This window comes from Lissotriton vulgaris, unplaced genomic scaffold (assembly GCF_964263255.1).
Source record: "Lissotriton vulgaris unplaced genomic scaffold, aLisVul1.2 SCAFFOLD_219, whole genome shotgun sequence".
Lineage (NCBI taxonomy): Eukaryota > Metazoa > Chordata > Amphibia > Caudata > Salamandridae > Lissotriton > Lissotriton vulgaris.
In genome coordinates, this window is record NW_028246735.1 from 1,083,814 (window position 1) to 1,110,875 (window position 27,062).

The following is a 27,062-nucleotide window of genomic DNA, read 5'->3' on the forward strand; positions in this document are numbered from 1 at the left end:
GTAAAGCTCACAGCTCCCGCAACAGCAAATCAGAACAAAGGACTATTGGAAGTATCACTGCAGCATATTACTATGTGGTCCTGGTGTGAAGGATATTTGCCATGCAGCTGTGCCCCAGAATCATGCTGCCCCTCAACAGATAGACCCATCAAAGTCAAAGTGTGTCTGGGGGAGTTTAGGGGGGCTGTTTAAGCATTAGGAAGGTATTGCATAAAGTTGGTTGTTATCTCTAATGATATAATGAACACCACATCATGAACTAGAAGACTGCAAAGAGTCATTTTCAGTAGTAATTCCCATTCAACAGATTGTATTGTTTTCATTGTCATCTGCATGTGTTCCAATCCTTTTAGAGTAGTTATGAGTACCATGGGCTTTGCCTGCCTACAAAGACCTTACAGCACTCTGGGAAATGATTTTACTTATAGTGAAATGTTGTTCATATGAGCACAGTTTTACCTCCCCCTTCCCCTCCTCCCAAGCCAATAAATGAGAACAAGAGATGATATAAATTATATGCTGAAATTCAGTTTACAGGAACATAATGTTGAATCATGCGCTGAATCCACGCTAGTAAACGAGGACCACTAAAATGGAGAGTGTACGTCTAAGTGATATTTGTCAGTGTATATCCAGGGCCACTAGAATTATGTGGCGGGGACAACTAATTTACGTGACAGTGGCAATGTTCCTGTATTTTTTGTCTTTTATTTTGCCTTCTTAACAGGTATTTTTACCGTCTGGGCAACGTGGCAATTTAATAATGCCAGGCTCATACCTAAGGACCAATTTATATGTGGTAATCACATGAGCGGATGCTGGTACTGGGAAGCAGAGCCGGCGGTGCGGTGTGGAGAGGCTCCAGAAATCATATCTACTCAAAGAGCTATCCGATGGCGAGGGTGCGTGCATGAACTCTAAGAGCCTTGAGATCATGGAACAAGCACCTCCCACAGGAGACTTTACTCTCCTTGACCTAGTTATTGACCTTAACCAGCATCATCGCATATCAATCAGTGGCGGTTCCTCTGCCAGGGAGCTGAAGCGTTGCCCCACTGCTTTTGGCAGTGAAAAAAAAGGAAAAAGAAACTAATAAAAACTCCAAGTAAGGGGTGGGGTGAATTTGCTCTCAGAGCAGTGTGAGGAGTGGGTTGCACTATATAAGGGCACATGAATGTTTGACCAGCCCTCTTGGGCCGGCCAAACATTTATGCGTTCTTTGCATGTTCTCTATGCAGGCTGGATTACAACCTGCATGGAGAACATGCTCAGGCCCTCATTCCCTGTCTGAGCATCGAAGCACGGCGCTCAGACCAATCACAATGCTGCAATGCAGAGTTGTGATTGGCTATGGGGATCCTGGGAGCACGGGTGCTTACTGTTTCCACAAAAGAAGCCAGGAAGTAGACAGAGAGGATGGTGGAGAGGTGGCAGCCAGATGGACAGCTGGCGGATAAGTGATTTGTTTTTTAACTGGCTTCCCCTCTTCCCCGATCCACGCCCCACTGCGGCTTCTCGGGAGCAGATGCCACTGCATATCAACTGCATCACCTGTGAGGTAAGCACTCCATTTGGCCACATCCTGCAGCCTAGGATGCAACTCTTTAACAATACACTGAGAATCTCTTTACCACTTGAAAGACGTCTGCTACTCTATCATTGGAGTTAAATCTGCTCTAATCCAATCAGTACTCTGAAGCATTACAGTGTTTAGAGAGAGTTCTGCCCTCTAATTCGGCTCACTTAAAAAAATCAGTCAGCAATTCAGATCCTATTTTAGATTCTCTCCTGACCATATTAAAGTCCTAGACCCAGGATAAAAGGGTTTTATCGGATATTACTACCTGGTGCCCCCCCCCCACTTCCATGTAAAGAAAGCGGGAGGGAATCTTTTGCTGTCCCTCACAACCAGTTGTCCAACAGGGTAAATCAAGTAGGGTACCTCTGTCTAACTCTCGATTCAGGAAGTTTGGACCATAAGCTGGTTCTCTGTATTATCAGAAAAGGAACAACAAGCCTCCATTTTGAAGGCGAATGAGCTGTTCTTCTCCCTGAAAAATTTCTTAGAGCCTTTGTCAATGGAATCAGTAACTGGGCACACCTCTCTCACCTCAGGCTGTGTCCCAGACTGCCTTCAACTAGGACAAATAACACCCATTCTCAAGAAACCAGGGGCCGACCCTAATGATCTGAACAACCTCAGACCTATCTCAACCCTCCCATTCTTTGCAAAAACATTAGAGTCATGTGTTCTCCACCAACTCAATAAACACATTGATGAGTTCAACCTCCTTGACACCTTTCAATCGGGATTCAGGAAAGGCTATAGCACTGAAACAGCCATACTCAACGTCTTGGATGACATTCGCAAAGCCTTAGATGATGGTGATGCCTGCCTACTCATCCTTATTGACCTATCTGTGGCAATCGACACAGTTATTCATCCAGCTTTTCTAGAGACCTTGTCGAAGCGCTCCGGCATAAATGGTAAGGTACTCAAATGGTTCACCTCTTTCCTCCAGCATCGCTCGCAACATATTAAAATCAAATCCTGTCTCTCAAAGCCAACTAAAGTCACACTTGGGGTACCACAAGGCTCAATCCTCTCCCCGACCCTCTTCAATCTCTTCATGGAGCCCCTCACAATCATCTTGAAAAAAGCTGGAGTGAGTTACCACCTTTACGCGGATGACACCCAAATCTATTTCAAAATCAAGTCCCCCGATGACATCCAACACCTCAATACCACTCTAACGGAGATCCAAACTTGGTTCAACTTCAATCACTTAAAGCTCAACCCAGATAAAACGGAACTGCTCCTATTCTCTCCAAAAAGCAGCCATCGTCCTATCCAAGAGTGGCTCAAGAATCTGGTTGCCCTAAACTGCTGCCTCGTTCTATCCGACTCAGTTAAGTCTCTAGGCATCACCCTTGACAAGAACCTATCAATGGAGGCCCACATCAAAAACTCTGCAAAAAGTGCTCTTTTCTCTCTAAAACACCTCAAGAAATTGAAACCTTTTCTTCCCCATGATGACCTCAAGACAGTAGTTCAATCCCTGGTTCTCTCTAAAATCGACTACGGGAACGCCATCCTTACAGGGACTCCAAAAGCTCACCTAGCCCCTCTAAGGGCAGTGCTGGACATGGCCACTCGACTTGTATCTGGAGTAAAAAGATTTGATCACATCACTCCAGCTCTCAACTCCCTCAAATGGCTTCCCATGGAAGGGAGATGTATTTACAAGCTGGCCTGCATCACACACAAAACCCTCCACTCTCCGGCCCCCAACTACCTGAACAACAAACTGGTAAGAGCAGGTCAAGCCAGAACACTGAGAAGCTCCAACTCACTCCTTCTCATTCCGCCAAAAATGAAAAAGAAAACCACCCAAATACCGTTCGTTTTCTGGCAACGCTCCCAGGATATGGAACGCTCTCCCTGGAGTCCTCAGATGCAACCCCTCCTTCTCCTGTTTCAAAAGGGACCTCAAACTCCATCTCCTTAACAAATACTTGCCTGAACTACGTCAACTAACCTAGACCTCAATATCCCGAGTTGACTCCCATTCAAGGATTGTTGGTGAACGGACTAAGCTATTTGAACAATATGTATGTGAAGCGCTCTGATACCTACGGGTCTAGCTAGCGCTATACAAAACTTTAAAAAAAGTTGAGAAAGAAGTCAATGTTCCAATGTTGGAACGGGTGGTTGTTCTTCCCCACAACAGGCTACCAGCCTTTCATCGTGGCAAGAGGCTGAGGATATCCTGGCCTCTCCAAACGGAGATCTTCCCCCAGCTGTCTCCTCTATCTCCCTGAATCTACAAGTTAAGATATTTTCCTACAATGTGGTGGACAATATATTTTATAGTTCAGAAAAAGTGAGGGCCAACATCTTGTATAATGTTTTGAACGTGCCTTTTTCATTGAAATTTATTGGCATCTTGACCAAGAAATCTTAGAGTGCTTTAATAATACTGATGAATGGCAGACGGCTCAAAGAATTATTATTTGCCTCATGCCAAATGAGAACTCATGGGCATCTAGGAGGGCAGAGTAATTTTCAATTTAAAAGTGGTATTAAGTTTAATCCTATAAAATTATGACATGCTACACAGTCGAGTCATCAATTTAATTTCCCTTTAGGAGGAGAAGGATAGCAGAGTATCCTTCTCCAAAATCTCTTGGTGAGACATTTTGGCCTTCAAACCTCACAGTATCACCATCACTGTAATCTATGCTAAATGAGAATATAACAATTCTGCTGCTGTCTCTGGTAAAGAGGGTAGGAGTGTATCGCTGCCAGGAAAGGAGGGGGGTGGAACGCTCTGGATACAGAAGATGAGACAGGGAGGTGCTATTTTAAGGCAGTTAATCTTAATTGTAAGAGTGCCATGGGGTTAAACAGCAGTAGACACACCTAGTAATGGCCAAAGCTAAAGACGGCTTTTGTGAAATACAGCAGAACACCTGAGTGATGGTAATAAATGGTGTTTCTGAACAATCTGCTGCCCGATACAATAAACCTGGTCAACTAACTGTTTTGTGCTAGAAAGGTACTTTGTTTTAAGGTGTGCCACAATCCCCTCCATGAGGGGGCGTGCAAAGGGGTGGTGTTGCATTTCTTTTGAGCAATAATTTCAATTGACTTGCAGTCATATTGTCCATGATTGGAATTTACTCCTTGCCATAAAAATATACTTCAAGGACGTCAAAACACCAAAGAGTATCTTTTGGTGGTGAACCCATATATCCCCACCAACTCGGTGCATGTCAAGTAACCACATTTTTCACCTTTATCTATGGCATTAGGGAGTGAAAGGAATGTAAATACATAATATTGGTTTGTGACTTTTTGCCACAGTATCCACTCATCCCCATAGGTTATTTGAAAATGAGGACAAAGATGTAGCATTAAAAATTAGACCTTCAATCTTCCCTCTCAATAGTAAAACTCATAAAAAAGGTGTTCTCTTTTTGAAGTACTAAGAAAAAAGTCATTCGTAATACTCAATGGAAGAATTGAGAATGAGATTCACACACATTTTACACTTAAATCTACTGTTTTCTGTTCACTCATTGACTATGTAGCTGTCCCTTTTGTTAGAGAGAAGAGAACAGATTTTGCCGTAAAATCCATTTCCTCCTCACAGTATGCTTGCCACAGTGAACGTAATTTGCCATACATCGAAGATTATATTAAGGCTCGCCCTGCATTATTTTGGCTCACAGTCTGGAAACATCCATTGGCACAACTAACTAGGGAGCTTATATTAGACTGGTTAAAATGTGATAGGGGCATGGAAATACCTGGGTTAGCTGCTGTTCACAAAAGCCTAACTAGTGTGAACTATGAGTATTTATTTCTAAATTCTTGAGATTCTGCCATTATAACTAAGAAAACACTTCAAACCGCTTTATATGCATCATATAGAAATGTTAGACACGACAAAGAGATTCAGAAAACCTGTTGCTAGATATATGCATATTGAGAACATCTCCCACGCTCCACTCAGCTATTTCCTGAAACCTATTGGCCGTTGGGAAAAGGGTTTACTTTTTCGGTTGAGGATTGATACAATGAAATTCATGCTCTGCTTTCCTGTGGGGTACAACCCTAACCTTGATTATTTGCCATGTCCCTGTAATAGTCAATATAAACAATCTATGTCGCATTTTTTATTCTTTTGTAGTTACTACTTAATACATACCAAAAGGTTTTTGATACCATATTTTAAGGCTGTACCTGTAATTGATCACAAGGCAGCATATGGGAAGGTTATTGCTTTGGAAGATGAAGAGCTAATCTTCCAGGTGGGATCCTTTTTGAAAGTGGCAGTGCGCACCAGTAACTCAATGTGCACCCCCTGAAATATGCTCATTTTAATTGGTTTTAATCATAATTGTACCCTTGGTAAATAAACCCCCTGATGAATTTCTCTTTTCTATCAATATCTTTTCTTTTTATGTTTTAACTGGAACTTTTTGTGCCCCCTTTGCCATTGGCTAATTTTTATTGTATATGTTGTCTGCACTTTTATGGATATATTCTTGTATCCAAATAAAGATATTGAATTGAATTGACTTGAATTGAATTGTTACTTTTAGTTAAGGGTGGGCGTAGTTTGCGAAGTAGCGCTACGCGAAGCTACGCGAAGTGCACTTCGCACCACGCAAACTTTTCACGTAGCCCTGCGCGAGCTGCGTAGTAGCATGTTCGCACTGTGCAAGATGCATTTTCAATGATTGCACAGTGTGAACAAGCATCTGGCACAGTGCAATCATTGAAAAGGCATCTTGCACAGTGCGAGCTGTAGTTTTCTGCCGCTCAAGTAGATTTTTACTCGAGCAGCAGCTTTCTCAACGCGAACTGGTAGCTTCTCATCGCGAGCCGTCGTGAGCATGCGCGACCACTCGCAATGACAAACCTGACCTCCCCGCGTTGAGAGTCTCGCCGAGATGTCATTTTGCTTGCTCGCATGTTCGCACTGTGCTACGTGCAGCTCGCGTAGTGCGAAGTTGCGCAAACTTCGCAAACTACGCGAGCGTAGCGTAGTGCTTCGCCCAGAGTTACTTTTAGTATGATTTGTGAAATGAATGTCAATGATAAATCCCTTGGTGATCTTAAAGCACTCTCCTTTATGAACAATTTAGTTCAAAAGGGAGTAGGGTCTTGGAACCTCAAAGAAACAACAGTAAAATTTGCTAAATCAATTGGTAGAACTCATTGGAATATGAAGCTAACTGCTAAAGTAAAAGAATGTTTGTCGCATTAACTGCGGACTCCCATTTTCTGCACCGAGAGCCATTGTTTAAATCTGAAAGCTATAAAAAGTCCCTGGTGTCTAAACCAAAGTCAAACAGGTTGTTTTCCCCAAAGAGACCACATTATAATCCTTTTGGCCACCTAAATAGGGATTTGAATAGACTTGTGAGAAGCGGTTTGAGCTTAAAGAAGGTGCCTCCCTTAAGAACACAGAAAGATTTTTGGGAGATCATTTCTAGCTGCTGTGGTTGTAGAATAAACTCTTTTCCAAATCCAATTAAGGAAGATGAATGGCAGATTACATTTGTGATCTGTATGCTAGGAATGATGATGTAGAGTTGCCTATTGCCTCTCTCGTTTACTCCCTATACCTGCATCAACATTTGGCCCTGAATCAACAAACAAAGGAGATCGAGGCTAATATTGGGAGACTGAGAGTAAATGTAAATGTAAATGTACATGTATTTATATAGCGCAAATCGCCCACATCGCAGGCATCTATGCGCTTGCTTAGGGAACCCGTCCTGGTATTCCCCTGTGAGATACCCCGGCAGGGTATCCACAAGGTGAAAGCCAGGCATCCCGCCGCGAGGGGCCGTTGTGGAGATTAAGCAAGCTATTGCCCAGAGTCGCAGAGTGTGAACCCGTGAGTCGAGTAGGCACCGGAGTGAGAATTATCGAGTCCGTGGAATTATTGAGCCCAACCCCTGTCGGGGCGGGGAATTGAACCCTGGTCCAGGGACAATCTCAGCTCCCGGGTCTGCCGCCTCTAACCCCTGAGCCACACTTCTCCACAGTCTCTGGGGAGATGAGGAGATGGTGCCCCACGAGATTATATCAGAACAACAGGAGAGTCAGGGTCGATAAGCCACTCTTCTACCCCTATTAAATATATAGCAACAACATAAGAGTGACTAAAAGCGCTGTAATAATATCAGAATACAACAAACAACCTAGAAACTACCAAAAGTGATCAAAGTAACACGTGAAAAAAGGGTGGAACGGAAAAAACTCTATTTTTTAAGAAGAACCCTCACTCACCCTAGTGGTGACATGCTTCATCATAGGGTTCCTACTGGGGAGACCGAATGTCCCCCCAGTGTGCTACAACGTCTGATTTACAGCAGAGCTGGATTTTTGAAAATGTAACAAATGAAGTGCTCATGTGTAGTGAGTGCAAAGTTAAAAAGATAACAGCTGTACCATAAACCACTTTATTAAATTGTCAGCTGGTCTTATTAAAAACAAGTGATAAGGACTTATCGTGGTTTTAATTTGAACCACTGAGTCCTAGTAAAAATGGGTCGACATGTTTCAGCTGTTTTAATGCACAATTTTGCTCAGCTTTCTTCAGGACCAAATTAATCCCCCGGCGGTCCACAGTCGCTAAGGTGTGTCCTCTCCATGGGGATATGTATGTGAAAAAGTGAAAAACTCACGGTTTTACCTGTGTGGGCACTCCTAGATATCACCAGGGGCCAAAACAGCACATATAGATTGCATATGCAACATGGGCTCGCGGTGGGGGCAATATCTTCACGTTGCGCAATATTTGCTGCACAACGCCTCACCGCCACAGACCTACTCGATACACTGCCGCTGCCCCATGAGATTACCCTCTTCGTAATTAAAATAGAAAACTCACTTTGGGTTACTTCTCTTACTCCTCTTTATGTACACTGTTACCACCATAGCATAAATCCCCTTTTCTGGCCTGGAGCATTCTAGTTCCTTTACATAAAACAGACCCCAAAATAGCCCCTCTAAACGCCATACGTGGTGCGGTAGGAAGAATATTTGACAGAAGTATACTTGATCATCTTTCAGTGTGAGTTGAGGACCAAAGATGCTCCCTGTTGAACAAGCGGGGTTTGGGATGAATTTACAGCATGCTAGATAGCATCTTTATACTGAAACTAAGGCCTGATTATGATTTCGGGCAGTGGGACTGCAGCCCAGCATCACGGCAGTCGTAAGACTGCCTGACATGCAGGTGTTCCGACTGCCAAATTGTGGTATGACCGCCGGTGTGACTGTGAGAAATTGTCCTTTTCTATTGTGGCTTGTGCTGAGGCCCAACTTAAGGGCTGCAGCACATGTCGCATCCATCCATTCACTGTGTGCCATGCACCATGTGGTACATGACCATGTGGTGCATGGCACACTGTTTATGGTTGTGTTTGGGTGCACTACATGTGTCCCCAGGGCCACATTTCGGCCCTGTTTGGGATGCCCAATTGCCATTAATGACAGCCTTTCCATGGTAGTGAGACTGCCATGAAAAGGCTGTGGGAAATGGTAACCAGGTGGTACCTGGTGAGCACCACAGCCATTAAGGGAATATGATTACAACCATCACCCCGGCGGGATCGTAGATCCTGTCGAAAGCAGTGGTCTTTCCCGCCACAGTTTCTGTTGCGACCACCTGCATCAAAATGAGGGGAGACATCGTTTACTTTGCATGCGTTACATCGCATGCCATTACAACGCGGTTGTTACAATCACTGCGTTACATCGCATACGATTACATTGCAAGTTGTTACTACGACTTGCTGTTGGGGGCAGAAGGTGTTGGATTTACGGACCCATCTGGGCCAAATGGCAGAAACATGTTGACCACCTTCATTACGGTGAGGGGACAACAAATTCCCCCATCTCACCGTCTACCTTTTTCATACCATATAGCTACCCATCCTATTGAAATTTATTTGGTAACTGTAATGGTTTTTAGTTCACTCTCTTTTCACGGGCCCTTCTAGTTTAGAAGTGCCTCCCTGTTTTCAGGTGAAGGCCCACCCTCTACCAAACCGAGTTTCTAGAGGGCAAGGACTGCTGATTATGAAGCATGACACCTGGTGGTATGTGAGGCCAGTCCTTCACTTTTTGTGCGATGTCTACAATTCAGTTTTAGAGTACCCTCGGTCACTGACTGGGTGTGGCCCCATTTGTGTTGAACATTTTGTGTCGGAGGCTGGCCTGCTCCTAGCACCCGCGCCTCTAGTTCCCTCCTCCAGGATTCCCCTGGGGTTAATGTGGTTCCAAAGTGACTAAGCCCAGCCCAAGGGGACCTCAAAAAGAGGACCAGGACCACTGGATGCAGTACAAGGTGGACCAAAATGAGTAACTCTGGGCAAAGCAATACGCTATGCTTGCGTAGTTTGCGAAGTTTGCGCTACTTCGCACTACGCAAACTGCACATAGCACTGTGCAAACACGAGTAGCGGTCATTTTTTGCTTGCTCGCGGTCCTCAGCGTCAAGTTGGCGACCAAGAGTGAGCAAAATGAAATCCTGGCAATACTTTTTCCTTGTTCGCGATCGCGAGCATGGAAAATAAACCTCCAAATGAGATTCTCAACGCGGGGAGGTCAGGTTTTGTGATGAGACACTACCAGTCCGCATTGGGCAAGCTGCAGCTCGAGTAGAAATCTACTTGAGCCGCAGAAAATGACCACTTGCACTGTGGAAGATGCAGTTTTCACTGATTGCACCGTGCGGACAAGCATCCGGCACTGTGTAATCAGTGCAAACAGCGTAGCTCGCGTAGTGCAAAGTGCATTTTGCATAGCTACTCGTAGCGCTACTACGCGATCTACGCCCAGGGTTAAAAATGACCAGGGCAAGAAGAATCAAGAAGGCCCAAACCAGGATCACTAGGACTGCTAATTCTATAGAACCAGGTAACAGGGCTTGGTGGATACGTTCCCAGCATCCCAGCAGGATTAGGGTGAGGCTCAGTAGTACCAGGTTATCCAGGAAGGGCTAATGCAAGGATGAGCCAGGAGCGGGGCCGGGCAGAGCAAGGTCATGTAGGACTGCAACAAGGAGCACCAGATTCAGGAAACCAGTACCAAGGTGACCAAAACTAGTTAGACCAGGGTCAGGATAATGATGAGAGGAGCTAAAACATCCCAGAAATGCAGGACTTGGAACAGGGATAGGAGGAGGAAAACATCTAAAGGCACAAAAGGACCTGAAAGAGAAGGAAGAAGATCGGAAGAAAGAAAACACCAATGTGAGTCTTGGCCACATGCATTAGGGTATCCCTTTTGTAAATGGTTATTGTTCATGCTTCCTATGCTGCCAATCCTAAGAAACCGCTCAGCTCACGAAGTAAAACTGATAAGAATATATTGAAAAATCAGAGCATGCAAAGTGAATAAAAGGCCAGAACTATTACACTTTGACCTCTGAGTGATAGAAGAAAGAGTTTGCTACTGGTGCAGCATTCTGAGGGTATTTCTGAGGACCTAGGGACTGAAACTTGGCAGGAGAGTTTAAAGGTGAATGGGTAGAAATGAGTGTTGTCTGTAAAAGATGGCAGAAAGGGTTTGAGAAGCTCAGATGGCTGAAGTCAGGAAAAATGGTTAATGGCTAACATATGGCTAAAAGGGCTGGGGAAATCAGCAAAGGAGATCTCAGGATCAAAAGAAGGTTCTGATGAGCATGGGGGGAAGAAGCCTCGAGATAGGTGGTCTCAGATGGCCCAAAGAACCCCAGATCTTTACACTGACATTCTAAGTGTTTGTATTTGTTTGCAGCATATGTGGCATGTATGCAGTAGTAAGACTTCTTGTGTGATGAAAGTCTAAGTGCAGAGAACATCACCACCAGATTAGACCATATAAAAGAAGAAACATGGTGAGTGCCTGGATCAGCTAGAAAGGAGTGTCTCTGTGGTTAAAGATGCTCATACAGCCACTAATGAACATCTTTAAAATTGAAAAAAGTTTTGAAGCTCATTAAAAAGAGAGACTTGGAAGTTAGATCCAGGCGGAACAACATCTGCATAGTTGTACTCCCTGAAACCACTGCCATGGATAAAATGGACACCTGGTGGAATTCATGCTTCATTCTTTGTTTGGTGAACACTTGTCCTCGTTATTTCCAGTTGAATGGCGGCACCTTAGCCTTCCAGAGCTCTGGCCCAGCTAATAGTGGCCTGCCTTCTGAACTATAAGAGCAGGGACACCATCTTAAAAACGGGCTGGGAGCGCAGAGTTGTGCAATATCAAGGGAATGCAATATCTCTCTATCCTGATTTTACATTGTCGGCTGCCAGTTGACTATTTCTTACAGCTAAAAGGCTTCTCCAGAATGCTGGGCTGACACATTTTCACTGATTTTCTCAACCAAACTATGTGTTCCCCCTGAATTTTAAACTTTTCATCGATCCCAAGGTTGTCTTAAACTCCCCTGCAATCTTGCCTTGGCTCAGGAAACTCACAAAACCATGCCAACCACTGACACAGAGGACTGACGACATCTTTGTCCTCACCTACCAAAAACTGTTACATGCTAGTCCAGGCTTCAAGTGCTGGTGGCCTGCCACTCTTGGCCACCGCAGCCCTTTACATATTTATCCAATTCTGGTCCAAATGGCCAGTGCACTGGCTGGGTTGTACTTGCCACCAGAACGTGATCACAGCAGATCCCACACTGACTTGATATAAGTGCAGCCAACCTCTTTGTTACACAATTGCCTACCTTGTAGCTTCATTGCTGTTTTCAGCCACAACCCTATGCGACTATGCAACTGCACAACTATATTGAGTGGCGCCCATCAGCCAAGACTGCAACTGAGTATTTTCTGCTTTCTCCAGGGGACTCTAACTGTTTTAGAGATTCTCTATATCTTCTGGGTCAGTGAAACTTTAGATGCCACTGATTGCCAAACTAACTCCCAAGTTGGACTTATCAATTGCTGCTTCAAACTAAGCTGGAAGAATTCATGAGAGGTCATCAGCATTCAGCATTGTGTCCTACAGATTACAGGTCACACACCCTGGATTGTTTGTAAACTTCTCCCGCACCTTGGTGGTGCGTCCACCTGCCACCTGCCAGATTTATAAATGATCATTAAGTTGGCAATCATTTATAAAGCATTGCCAGGAAGTGCCACCACAGCGGTTTCTGTCAATGAAGTTCACTGTTTGGAGTTCTATCCAATGGCAAGGGGAGCGCGTAGCAGTTTTTAATGCCTATTATAGCCATGGTTTACCTTGCAGTGACAACTGACCTCTAATTCCCTCCATCTGAATCTGGTGGGTGGAATGCAAAAGCTGCCTCCGACAGCCCCACTCTGCAAGGCTTTAATCAAGGCGGAGGTGGAATAGCCTCTGCAGTGATTAAACCTATAGTCCGCCTGCATCTAAATAGGGAACACGGACCATAATCGTGGCAGGATAGATACTCCTTCGCCGTTCAAATCTATTAATTTTATTAAAGATTTGGAACTCGAATGAGGTCCTCAGAAAAATAGAACGGTACAGCAAATTACATGAATAACATTAATATACATTTAAAAAGCAATTTATAAAATGTCAAACTTTATGACAATTTGGCTGATTCTTAGGAGAAAGTAGAATTTGCAGAGCCTAAGTTGCAGTTTTAATATTACTTTTAAATAACGTGGTCCTAAAATATGATGCGGAGGAACGTGCAGTGCAGAACAAACATAAAGTGCATGATTAAGATCCTGAATACTGCTATTCCAAAGGTTACACAATGCATCCTTAACTATGGACTTAGACCAGTCTGTTGTTTTGTCCAAAAATTATTGATTCCATGCTCTAGGTCTCAAGATAGATACTACTGAGGTTCGCGTCACTGACAGGAGGCGGTTAACACATTACATATTCTACTTGATTCCCGCGCTTTAAAAAGCTTCAAGTTTAATATAAGAGAATTAACCCCTCGGTTTCAGCTTTAGATCAGTTTGATTTAGTGCAAAAAAATGAAGATAATATGTTTCTAATGTTGATTCAAGGATTTCTAAGTGCATACAAATCCTCAGTGAAATCACCTTACCTTTCATAAACTGGTATCTTTACCAGATCACACTAGTCAGCCGTTCACATGATAACTTGTTAAGCCAATTTCTTAACTTAGGTCAGGTACTGGGACAGGCATTTTTTTAATCATGCCTTGCATTTTCATTTTTTTCACAGGGTTGGATGATCAACTCTCAAATGTTGTGGAAAATTCTATGAAGGAAGCGTATACAAGGGGCTCAATATAATGTTGGGCAAATCACCACCGACAGGCTGTTGGTGGTGAGCTGCCAAACAATCACGGACTCGGTCCAACTGCCTCATTTCGGAATATATGTCATTGTAACGCATGCGTTACATTGCATGCCATTACAACACAGTTGTTACAACGACCGCGTTGTTACATCGCATACGATTACATCGCAAGTCATTACAATGACTTGCTGTAGGGGGCGTGCTACACTTAGGAATAGAAGAATTTACTATTTATAGTCCCTGCCCTGCTTATCTGTGTTTATTGGTACTACTGGCTATTTTCCTCCCGGTCCTGATCTTCGCAGTCCTCTTAAACCTGCTCCCAATCCCCCTCATGGTACTGTATGGTCGCCTTGAAACGCTTTGACCGTGTACATTCTAGTCTGTCTGGTCATCATTCCCATGTCCTTCTGCACCTTGTCCTTTGTATCCCGCATCTCTGCTTTACAGGCTTCCGGTGCTGGATCTTTTCACCTCCCTTATCCTATTTCTCTTCCTAGGTCCTGCACCCCTGGTTTATTTATCCCCTTGGTTTGCCTGTTCCTAATCCTTCTGCTCCAGGTTCTCCTGGCCCATGTAGACTTGGTCTTAGTTTTGGTATTCTTTTGTCTGGGCCTGGGTCCTCGTGCATTGGATCTTCTGATGTTGGTTCACTGGCCTTGGTTTCCCTAGCGCTCCCAGTCCCCCAGTCCGACTGATACATCCCAGTCCTAATAGTTCTCCTGGTGTCCTAGTTTGCCTGTTCCACCTTGTTCTTCTCACTCTGACTCTGGTCCCCTCTACCATGGTACTTGAAGTAATGGTCCTCCTGGCTCTGCTCTTGCTCATCTCTCTGGCACGGGTCCTCCGATTTCTGATGTTGCGTGTCTCCCTGGTTCATGCAGTCCTTGTTCCCTGTTATAGGATTCTCCCGAGTCTGATCCTAATGGACTTTCTGAGGTTGATCCCAACAGGCCTAGAATTCCTGGTCCTTTATATCCCTCCGGTCATTCTAATCTAGGGTCTACAGGCCCTGCTAGCCTAGGTAATTTCTGGTCATAGTCATCTTGGTTCTGGTCAAATTGCTTCTGCTCCTCCTTGATCTGATCTCTATGGTCTTGGCCCTCCTGTCTCTGACCCTTCTTCCCACTGGTCTCCTGGTACTGGTCCTCTTTGGTCTTTCTACCTGGGTCTGCTACTCCTGGACCTGGTCATCCTAATTCCTCTAGTCCTGGTTGGTGCTCACAGACTATTCTAGCGCTCCTTTTCATTTTGGTCCCTGGCCTTCTATTCCTTCTACTGAGCTTTCTGTTACACAGGGACCACGTTTACTGGGTCTAAATCCCCCTGTCCAACAACCGCTTGGCCCTCCTGATCCTTCTCACCCTGGTCCGGGTGCCCCTAGAACTGTATTTTCCTTGTCCTGTTCCATATCGTCTCTTTCTTCCTGATGACCTCTGGCATTGACAACACTGGTCCTCATAGATGTCTCAATAGGCCTGGTTTTTCTTGTCCTGTTCCTAATGCCTCTGGCCGTCCTAGCCCTCCTGGTGGTCCAGGTTCTGGTCCTCATGCTCCTACTTGTCAGCAACCTGCTCCTAGTGGTCGTACGCCTTCCTCCCCCAAACCCTCTCCATAATGGCCTTTGGTACTAGCTCCAATCCTTTCACACAGATTTTTCTGTTTGTTTTTTGTGGCTTAAATGTTTGTTTTGCTGAGACAACATGTGGAACTGGGAAATATGGTTTGCCCCATATTCCGGCTCCCATTTTGTCGTCGCCGCCATTTTGAGTTGCCTTCACTCAGGCAGCAAGACGAGAGCGATGTTTTTGTCATTTTCCAGCATCGCGTGTCAGATGACTCCTTTGCCCTTGTTTACTGAAGAGTGTCAGGGACTGGTCAAGCGCACTAAGCCCTGTCTGAGCCACATAAACCCTTGCCCGGACGACTGTTGATTCACATCATTCTTTCCTCTTTGGATATCTTATCTGTAGTTCTTGTTACACATCTCGGAGCATTCTCTAGTCTTATGTCTGTCCTTCTAGAGCACACCTGTGTTGTCGTTAGCTGTAAAATATATGATGGGTATTCTCTGGGTGATTTGTTTAAGGGGCCAAGTTGCAAACATGACTGCCAATACGAAGTTACATAGAGATTAACATATTTTGTTTAGCGTTTGCCGAAGTCTCAACATTGTGTGTTATTGCTTTTTGTATTGTGTTACATTGTATAAAAGATCGACTGCCACGGAGTTAAGGGCAGTCTCTTGTGAATATCACTCTCCTAGTGACTTCAAAGACAACTGTACTAGCTGCAGCTAATAAATCGACTTGTCACCCCAAGATGGAGTGTCCAGTGTCTCTGTAATTGTCCAGTATCCTTGGATTGCTGAGGCAGTCGAACCCGGGGATTTCAGGCGTCTTCATACGCCACCTGACCCATCTGGTCCACGTTCCTCAAATGGCGACCACGAAGGGACAGCATCAGCGGTAGCGGTGTAGCCTGAAGATTGTGAGGAGTCCCGCAAGCAAAATCCGGAGGAAGGCGCCCCACATCATCGATCCCTGCATGTCGAAAGTGGACCGAAGGTTATTTTGCAGCGCGACTTCTCCTGTTGGACGGCTGCTGACGCCTGCTGCCTCGACTGCTGTCCTGCCTTGGCCCCGACGTTGGTGACGTTTTTCGTAGAGCGAGACGATAACTGGACCTCCGGTTGGCGTGAGAAGATTATATTGAGTTAAGTATTTTGGTGGGTCGCGCCCATAAGCCCTTTGGTAACTTTGGTAACTTTGTTTTATTCGGGATCCATTTGGTAACTTTGGTGAATTTGGTAACTTTGTTTTTGGGATCCATAAGTAACTTTGGTTTTCTTGGTAAGTATTTGTTTGAAGAATTAGTGATGCCTGCATTAAGTAAGATGAGGCGTTTCTGCTGTTTAGGGTGTACTAGGGACTCCCGGTTGGAGGACTCTTGTCCGATTCCTCCAGTCGGAACGCCTACTTATGTACTGTATTCAAAGCACGGTATTGGCCCCATTACCTTTAATAAGACATGGGTCCGATATACGGAGAAAAGTGGAGTCTTACGATGGCCAGAACATGGTAGCTTTGACTCTCCTATTCTGGATAATTTAGAAGCTATTTTGTTTAAAAGGAAAGCCCGGCCGGCGATGTTTGACTCCTTCCGCCTCTGGCGAAAGGAAGCCAAACAGAAAGAGATGAAGGAAGCCAAAAGAGAAAAGAAAGATAAAGAAATGTCAATTGTACAAGCTGCTCAACAGCTGAAGATTAATGAAGAAGAGAAAGTTATGGAGGTTACGGAAAGACAACATCGTATGGCGATCGATAGATGCTATCCGGTGTTGCCTGTCTCTCCTCCAGAGAAAAGTAAGGATGTTGAGGAAGATAATCTTATGTCTTGTCTTTTGAATTCTCCGCCTCCTTATGCTCAAATTCCTACCGCTCCTCCTGTTCCTCAGCCAGTGCCTGCTCAGGTACCGGTTGTTCAATTGCCTGCTCCTCTTCCTCAGCCTTTGCCTCCTGCAATTCCTCCTGTATCTTCACTTCCATCTCTTTTGAGTGTATCTTTTCCTCCCGTGTCTGTGAATAATTCTCCCCACTCACGTATGAAACTAACTAATGCTGTTACTGATTTCTGTTCCTCTCTAATTGGAGCTTTGGATCTATCTCCTTCTTTTTCCAGACGACAATCTTGTTGTCAGCTTCCACCTGCGGATCAACAGGATGTCCTGAGTTCTCTTGGTCGTAAGTGGATAGAAAAGGGTTCTATGTATACTTTACGGGATATTATGAGTACCTTCTGTCAGTGGTCAGAGCCCGTTCAAAGATATGTATTTAATGTAATGTGCGATGTCCTCGTTAAAAGTTGGGAGACTATCGAGTCGGATGAAATTCCGTTGAGGTTGATTAAGCTACAGGCGGATTTTGAGAAAGGTTATATAATAGGATCGGATGTTGAGAAAGCAATAATTATGTTGCTTGAGTTTAGGACTCTATTTTTCTCTCAGAAAATCACTGCTAGTGAATTTAGTGAAGAAAAAGGTTTTAGGCAGTTCCCAATGAGCGAGGTGCCTCCAGTATGGAGAGAAGCGGTGGCGGGTCCACCTGCTGTCCCTGCTCATTTTCAGCGTATATGGGTGCATGAGCCATGGAAAAGGTTGGAAGTATTGGCGTTAAAACAAACTCTTCCAGATCCCCGTAAGAATCCAGCCGGATACTATAAAGAGTTATCCCAGACGGTTGATGCATGTATTATGAATCTAGTCGATATTGACATGTTGTTTGGGAATGTGGTTCCACAAGCACTATGGGCTAGAATTCGTCGAGAGGATCATAACGGTGAACTAGGTGGTGATTGGGCCGCTCTTCGAGCTGCAGATAGAGCACAAGTGGGTGGTGCCAAGCCTGATGACCTGATTACGGCGTTACCTGGTAGGATAATAGACTTAATGAAAACAATGATGCCAGCGTTACGAGTGAATTGGGATAAGTTGTCGGCGTGTAAACAGAAAAAGGACGAAAGTGTTTCGGATTTCTTCACTCGGTTTGAAGAAACTTTTATTGATCACAGTGGTCAGGATCTGAGTGTTGAGGGAGGCCAACGGTTATTTGTTGATAAATTCGTATATAATCTACTTCCCGAATTATCGAATAAGCTTAAAAGTTCGGAGAGTGCTTGGGCTGTTTCTTCCCCTGCGAAAATATTGGCTACAGCACAATATTATGAGAATAGAGATAAGGAAGAGAAAGAGAAACAAGAAAAGAAGAATAAAGATTTAAAAACAAAGGTCCTTTTACAACAAGCATATCCTCCGCGGTTTGCTCAGTCGCATTTTTCACAACCACAACAGCCCCAGAAAGTGTTTCAGAGGCCTGATTCGCTTGGTCAGCGTCCTTTGCCGGCTCCCAACCAATGTGCATATTGCAGAGAAATAGGTCACTATAAGAGTAATTGTCCTGTTTTGGCGCAACTTAATAGTGGTATAAAGATTTCACGAGGTCGTGGTGCTTTTCAGTCAGGCTTCAGAGGTAGAGGGCGAGGAATGCCTTCTCAAGAGCAACGCTCTCAATCCTCCGCTAGTACGAATTATTTTGATCAGCAGAGAGTTCAGTCTACACAGTATGTCAATACTGATTATTGTGATGAGGACGGTTGGGTAGAATCTCATTCTGAATAGGACAGCCATGGACAAAGTAAGGGAGTAGTGTCGATTCCAGTAGATCAAAATGGGCCATATGTCAATGTTGATGCTATGGGTGTTTTAGAGCCATTTCTTTTGGATACTGGTGCGATGAGAAGTTCGATCATTCATTCTAAACTCCCAGGCGCACCTTTGTCTGGCTTAATAAATACTTCTGTTGGTTTCTCTGGCGCCCCTGTTTCAAATCCGGTTTCCTGTCCCCTACCTGTTTCAATTGGACCTTATAGTTTGGATGCTCCATTGATTCTAACGACTGGTTGTAACGAGAATTTATTGGGTCTGGATTTGCTGAAAAGATTTCATGCGACATTGTATGGTTCTCCTGCTGGTGTGCAACTTACTTTAGGGAAGAAATTGACTTCTTCAGTATATCTTTCTCGAGACAATTTTCCACCTGAGTTGCTTTCCCTTCCTGAAAGTCTTTGGGCTACGGGTCCTAACGATGTTGGTCATCTTGCAATCCCGCCATATGTGGTTACACTTAAAGAAAAAGTTTGGATGCCGCGAGTACCACAGTATCGCATCTCTAGCGAAAGCGAGAGAGCACTTTTGGATATTGTTCACGACTTGGTCGAAAAAGGTGTGGTTGAAGAGACGAGGGGTAATGTGTGCAATAGTCCTGTTCTTCCGATTTTCAAGAGAACAGACCCTTCACAGCCCCCTGTGTACCGATTTGTTATCGATCTTCGAGAAGTTAATAGGATTGTTGTGCCACAGTTTCCTGTTGTCCCAGATATTACAGCCCTGTTGACGATGATTCCTGCTTCGGCAGTTTGGTTCTCGGTCATCGATCTCAAAAATGCTTTCTTTAGTATTCCTATTGCTGAAGAAAGTAGAGACATCTTTGGCTTCTCATTAGGAGGTCGTAGTTTTAGATTTACGAGAGCTCCTCAAGGTTATTGTGAGAGTACTTCTATCTATAGCCAGGCTCTTAAATCACAACTTGACTCTTTTTCCTTACCTCCAGGTGCTACGCTTATTCAGTATGTGGATGATTTGTTGGTGGCTGCTGATACGGAAGATGTATGTAAGAGTGTGACTGTTGCATTGTTGCATCACTTGTCTGCATTAAACCATAAAGTATCACCCTCTAAGTTGCAATATGCCCGCCAAGAAGTTACCTATTTAGGTCATCTCTTGTCGAAGGAGGGAAGACGATTGACCCCAGAACGTATTCAGGCTATTTCACAAATGTCCGTACCCACGACACAGAGAGAAGTACATGCCTTTCTAGGTATTCCTTCCTACTGTAGACAGTGGATTCCTAATTTTTCACTTTTGGCCAAACCATTGTTGGCTCTTACGTTGAAAGATACACCTAGTCCGCTCCCTTGGACGGATGAATGTCAGAGGAGTTTCAGTGATTTACGTAATGCTTTGTGCTCTGCTCCAGTATTGGGTACCCCAGATTACATTAAATCATTTACGCTTTATGTGCACGAAAGAGAAGGTTGTGCTTTGTCTGTCTTGACACAACAATTTGGAGACAAACAGAGACCGTGTGCTTATTTTTCTGCTACACTTGATCCTGTAGCTAAAGCTTTGCCTAGTTGTTTGAGAGCTACTGCAGCTGCTGCAGTTTCTATCAGACAATCTGCAGGATTAGTGTTAGACAATACCCTCACTGTCATGGTGCCGCATGCAGTGGATACTTTGCTAAACAAAACAAAGACACAGCATCTTACAAGTGCCCGTTTGTCGGGTTATGAGTTGACACTGTTAGCAAGTCATGTGCATATTAGAAGATGCAATACTTTGAACCCAGCTACCCTTTTGCCACTCCCACACGAGAAAAATGAACAGGAGAGGCATGACTGTTTTCTCCGAACGGAGGAAGAAACGAAAGGCAGAATCGACTTGAAGGATACTCCGCTCAGGGATCCGGATGGAACTCTTTGGGTGGACGGATCCTGTTATAAACTTCAGAATGGAGAAACTGTTTCTGCCTATGCTGTCACTACTTTGTGTACTATTGTTGAGACAGCGCGGATAGGATACAATTCAGCACAAGCAGCTGAATTGATAGCTTTGACTAGAGCATGTGTGTTGTGAGAGGGTAAGAGTGTGAATGTATACACCGTTAGCCAATACGCATTTGGTGTCGCACATATTGAATTGAATTGAATTGAAGGAGATTTATAATGCGCAAGAACAATAACCCGCAGGTATCAAGGCGCCTAACAATATGATCAGAAATTGAGACAGAAGACCTTACATATAAGCTTGCCGAAAGAGAAGAGTTTTTAGAGCAGTGCGAAAGATCTGTAAAGACGGAAGGGATCTCAGGTCCAGGGGAAGGTCATTCCACCATTTAGGAGCAAGAGTGGAAAAGGCCCTTCCACCCCATCTAGCTCTTCGTACGCGGGGGCTGTCAGAAGCAATTTCCCGGAGGAACGCAAGTTCCTTCTAGGGATGTAGTGGGAAATGATGGACCCAATTCCTGTGTCGCTATTTTTGGCGATGGCTCTGTAGGTCATGCATAGAACTTTGAACCAGATTCGATGTTCTACTGGTAGCCAATGCAGCGTTTTCCTGGCCGCCGTGGCCGAGGAGCGTCTGGGAATATCCAGAACAAATCTGGCTATGGCGTTTTGGACTACCTGTAAGCGCTGCAGGTGGCTCCTGTTAAGCCCAGCATACAGTGCATTACAGTAGTCCAAACGAGAACCAATGAGTGCGACGGCTATTTGTTTTCTAGCCTGAAAGGAAAGATATTTCCTAATCCTTCGTAGGGTGTGAATCAAACCCCAGCAGGTGGAGACGGTTCTACTCACCTGGCTGCCCAAGTCAAGGGCAGGGTCTATCAACACCCCGAGATTCTTGGCAGATGTTGTAGGGGAAGGGCACGTTCCTAGTGAGTCGGGCCACCAATTGGCTGACCAGATGTTTTCTTTCCCCCCAAACACCATCACCTCAGTCTTCTCCCCATTCAGTTTAAGAGAGTTCTGAATCATCCAATGACCAACCGCCTCCATACAAGATCTAAACTTGGAGGCGATTAGTACATCTGAATGGGGGAGAGAGACGAGGATTTGGGTGTCGTCTGCGTAAGAGACTACCTCCATCCCGAAAGATCTTATTAATTTGGCTAGTGGGGTCACATAGATGTTGAAAAGGGTCGGGCTGAGTGCCGACCCTTGAGGGACCCCACACAGCACTGGTCGGGATGGAGATAGGAACTCCCCCAGCTTGACTCTTTGTTCCCTCCCCATGAGGAAAGAGGTCAAAAGATCCAGAGCTGTGTCCTTCACCCCCACCTCCCTCAGCCGAGATGAAAGTACTGAGGGGGAGAGGGTATCGAAAGCCGCAGTTAGATCTAGCAGGACCAGGAGGGAGGTCTGGCCCCCATCTACTGTCGTGCGGATCTTATCGAGCACGATGGTGAGGGCTGACTCGGTGCTAAATTCTCTCCTAAATCCATGCTGGGAGGAGTCTAGGCATCCCGAGCTTTCCACAAAAACAGCAAGATGCTTGTTAAGATGTGCCTCAAGCATCTTCGCTGGAGCAGGAAGCAGTGAGATAGTTTTGGCCGACTGTGGAAGGAAAGAGGATTCTTTACCTCCCACGGGACGAAAATTCAGCATGGTCGGTTAGTAGCTGATCTCCTCGAGTCACTTGCTTTACCTGCACAAATAGCGATCATTAAGTGCAGTTCCCATAAGAAGATTACAGATGATGTAGGTCGCGGAAATGCATTTGCGGATACAGTAGCGAAGGACACAGCTAAAGACATCACTAGTCGAATGTATGTTACCAAACTGGTGAATGGTACTAGGGAAAGTGGAATGTGTGAAGACACGACTGAGAATGTGAAATTGATCCAGGAAGAAGCCACTGAGAAGGAATTAAGTACGTGGAAAGAAGGTTTGGGAAAGTTAGATTCAAACGGTTGTTGGATAGAGTTGTCAGAAAATCAGCGATGGTTATTACCGGACGCTTATGTGTTGCCGGTTGTAACTATGGCTCATGGTGCAGCTCATATAGGTGCGAAGGGCATATGTAAACTGTTGGATCCAGTTTGGAGAAATGAGGGTATCCCGAAATGCGCAGAAAATGTGGTTAAAAATTGCATTGTTTGTTTGATGCATAATCCTGGAAAGGGAACATTTACTCCTGCAGGTCATTTTTCCCCTCCGACATATCCTTTCGAGGTGTTACAGATCGACTATATTCATATGGAACGATGTAACAACCTCAAGTATGTCTTGGTGGTGGTATGTGCTTTTTCCCATTGGATAGAAGCCTATCCACTACGAGATAATACAGCTTTGTCAACTGCGAAAGTGTTGCTCAAGGAATACTTCCCCAGATATGGTTTGCCGCGAATTGTCTGGAGTGACAATGGAAGCGAATTCGTTGGTGAGGTCATGCAGAAAGTGTGCATGGGTTTAGGTATACGACAAAAGTTTCATGCGGCAAACCATCCTCAGTCAGCGGGTCTGGTAGAGCGCTACAATGGCACTCTCAAACTTAAACTAGCAAAGATACAAGCCAGCACAGGCCTGGCTTGGCCTGATGCCCTGCCTATAGCTCTATTGTCAACAAGAACCGTAATGCATTCTCGTATGGGACTCAGTCCATATGAAGTGATTTTTGGACGCCCGGCTAATGTCTGGGGTGTCCCCCGTCCCAGAAAATACTCTGATTTGCCATGTCCTTTGTTGATTGACTACCTGTACGACTTGACTGCTAAATTGACTGTTATTCGCCAACAGGTATAGAGTATGTTTCCAGAGGTCCTTACAGACCCAGGTCATAATATTTTGCCTGGAGACTGGGTTTGTACCCGTAATCTTCAACGCTCACAAAACCTTCAGCCGAGGTGGACCTCTCCGAGACAAGTATTGCTGGTGACGAGAACAGCAGTGAAGATCGCAGGAAAGAAATCATGGGTACATGGCACGCACTGCAAAAAGGTGCCAGTACCCCTATTGATCGACCAATATGTTAGGTGTGGAGTGAAAGACTTTGGAGTCACTCGTGTTACACCTGATGACAAAACGTATGACATTTCTCAAGCTGATTCGTCTGTACCTCGCTCAGTGAACTCTTGTGAGCCAGCGATTCTATTTCCTGAACCGACTGTTCCGAGTGCAAGCCGATATTACTTAAGATCACGAGTTAAACATAACTATTGAACAGAGAGACATTTTTTTCCAAAGAGACTATTTTTGTGATGTTGTTGTTTTTTTTTTTTTTTATTATTAGAATAGAGGCACCATCTGTCTCCGTCGCAGGGTTGCGGTAGGAGACTCAGACTGTACCTGATTGTATGTCAAATTAGTAATTAGCTAGTACTACAGGATACAGAAGATAATAGCTGAGTTATTAAGGAAGATTACCGTGAGCGACCTTTTTTTTAGATAAAGATGGATGGTGCGGTAATAAGAGATAGGGTTAATAGAAAAGAAATGAAGCTGAAATATTGTAAATTGTTGAAAAGTCGTTTTGGCGTGACATTATGTGTTTTTATGTTTTTGTGTATTCTATTGGCTAGTACAGGATGGGTCGTACATATTTTCCAGTTAGAAAATGTTTCTAATTCTACTGATCTTTCCTCTCCTGGTGTTTCTATTTTCTTCACATAGAATGTATTCTCTCCCTCCACATGAACAGATACGTAGAGCTGAATATATGAACAATACGTTTGTTCAGTTGCTACATCAGCATCAGTTGGCTATCAATATGACGGATTGCTGGGTATGTGGACTCATGCCACATAACACTCATAAGGGAATGCTATATATGGTTTTGCCATTTTCACATGAAGGTTCAGCTTGGGCCTATTCGTCGATGTTTACGGTGGCTTACCATAATAGACTTAAGATCCCTAATCACAATTTTGGAAAAGGTTGGGACTATAGTCAGAGTTCTCTGATTAAAGGAATAGTAGCTATGGCAAGGATTGTAGAGAGAAGCGAGATCCAACAGGATGAGAAAAAGGCCTATGAAGGAGTGAATATTACCCATTACATGTCTGGTTTGGGTGATAAAATGAAGAAAAGTGATTCTTCCTTAGTTTGGACTATACCCCATCAAGCGAATTTCTGTCTGCGAGTTAATAGTGCACGGACAGATAGTGATCAACATTGTTTATATACATACATTTTCTCATCCCCGATTTTCCTCCTCTGATTCCATCTCCGGGAACATATTTTGTTAGTGGAGATAGAGCCTATACTTGGCTTGCTGCAAAATCTTCAGGTACTTTTTACATAGCCTTTTTGCTTCCCCCTACGTATACTGCTCGACCAGACCACCATAAACGTAGACTTGGTAGAGGTGTCTTTGATGCCCAGGACACTTCAACTCAAGAAGGAGGTGACTTCCTTAAAGGTTTCCTTCCCTTTTGGGGTCCAATGATCAATAGTAGACATATCAGGCAATTGGTCCGTGTGGTTGAAACAACCATCAATATTACTGCAGGAGCACTGAGTAATATTACGGCTGAATTACAAGCTGATCGTCTCATGACATTACAGAACAGGGTTGCCTTAGATGTTATCTTGGCAGACCGAGGTGGTGTCTGTAAATTGATTGGATCTAGTTGCTGTATTTACGTTCCGGATAATGCCCCTAGAATATACCAGGCCATTTCCAAGCTCCATACGGTCTCCGAGTCGATTCATCAGGACGAAGGAGACTGGTCATTAATGGGATGGTTTTGGGAATTGTTGTCCAAATGGGGTTGGAAAGTGTTAACATTCCTTGGAGTAATCCTAGCTATAATATTCTCCTGTTGTGTGTGTGTACACTGTGGGCCTGCAGTTTGTGGATGATTGTCTACTTTTTGTGCCCCACAGTCTGTACCCCCTAAAGTAGAGAATATTAGAATGATGGTACAGCAACAAGTCAATGACCTTATGAATATTGATATGGAATCTGATTCTGATTAGCCTGAGTTAATTTGCCTTTGCCTGAGTTATGGCAAAAGGAGGGTCTGTGGAACTGGGAAATATGGTTTGCCCCATATTCCGGCTTCCATTTTGTCGTCGCCGCCATTTTGAGTTGCCTTCACTCAGGCAGCAAGACAAGAGCGATGTTTTTGTCATTTTCCAGCATCGCGTGTCAGATGACTCCTTTGCCCTTGTTTACTGAAGAGTGTCAGGGACTGGTCAAGCGCACTAAGCCCTGTCTGAGCCACATAAACCCTTGCCCGGACGACTGTTGATTCACACCATTCTTTCCTCTTTCGCTATCTTATCTGTAGTTCTTGTTACACATCTCGGAGCATTCTCTAGTCTTATGTCTGTCCTTCTAGAGCACACCTGTGTTGTCGTTAGCTGTAAAATATATGATGGGTATTCTCTGGGTGATTTGTTTAAGGGGCCAAGTTGCAAACATGACTGCCAATACGAAGTTACATAGAGATTAACGTATTTTGTTTAGCGTTTGCCGAAGTCTCAACATTGTGTGTTATTGCTTTTTGTATTGTGTTACATTGTATAAAAGCTCGACTGCCACGGAGTTAAGGGCAGTCTCTTGTGAATATCACTCTCCTAGTGACTTCAAAGACAACTGTACTAGCTGCAGCTAATAAATCGACTTGTCACCCCAAGATGGAGTGTCCAGTGTCTCTGTAATTGTCCAGTATCCTTGGATTGCTGAGGCAGTAGAACCCGGGGATTTCAGGCGTCTTCATACGCCACCTGACCCATCTGGTCCAGGTTCCTCAAACACTGTCAAGTATAGATACGAGGACTCCGTAGAGACAGGACCTTGTCCACCTAAACACTGTTTAGCATGTTAAAAATCAAAACTACCATTCCCGAGATATATTGTTCAGGTGAAAAAACATGTCAGTGAGTCTGAAGGAGCTACTCATGACATGGATCTTTGCCTGTAACCCACTCCACTGGGTGAATACTATGAAAAAGTGCATTTATTTACAGGCAGCAGAGTGAACTCCTCCTGTGAATTATCCAGGGGCATTACCTTCCTGGCTCCCGCTATCACTTTCCCATTCCACAGAGGCTTCATTACTCAATTTGCCTCCTGCAAGTGGCCTAAAGCACTGTGCCTCCAAGCACCAACTTCCTATGGTACTTGCCACTCCCTCTGGGGCCC

General features: G+C 44.5%; 1 protein-coding gene across 22 annotated transcripts in view; it reads right to left on the minus strand.

Annotated features, from left to right (window-relative positions):
• The window catches only part of LOC147665764 (butyrophilin subfamily 1 member A1-like), a 594,753-nt gene that overhangs the window by 516,622 nt on the left and 51,069 nt on the right, over positions 1–27,062 (minus strand). The window lies entirely within an intron of this gene.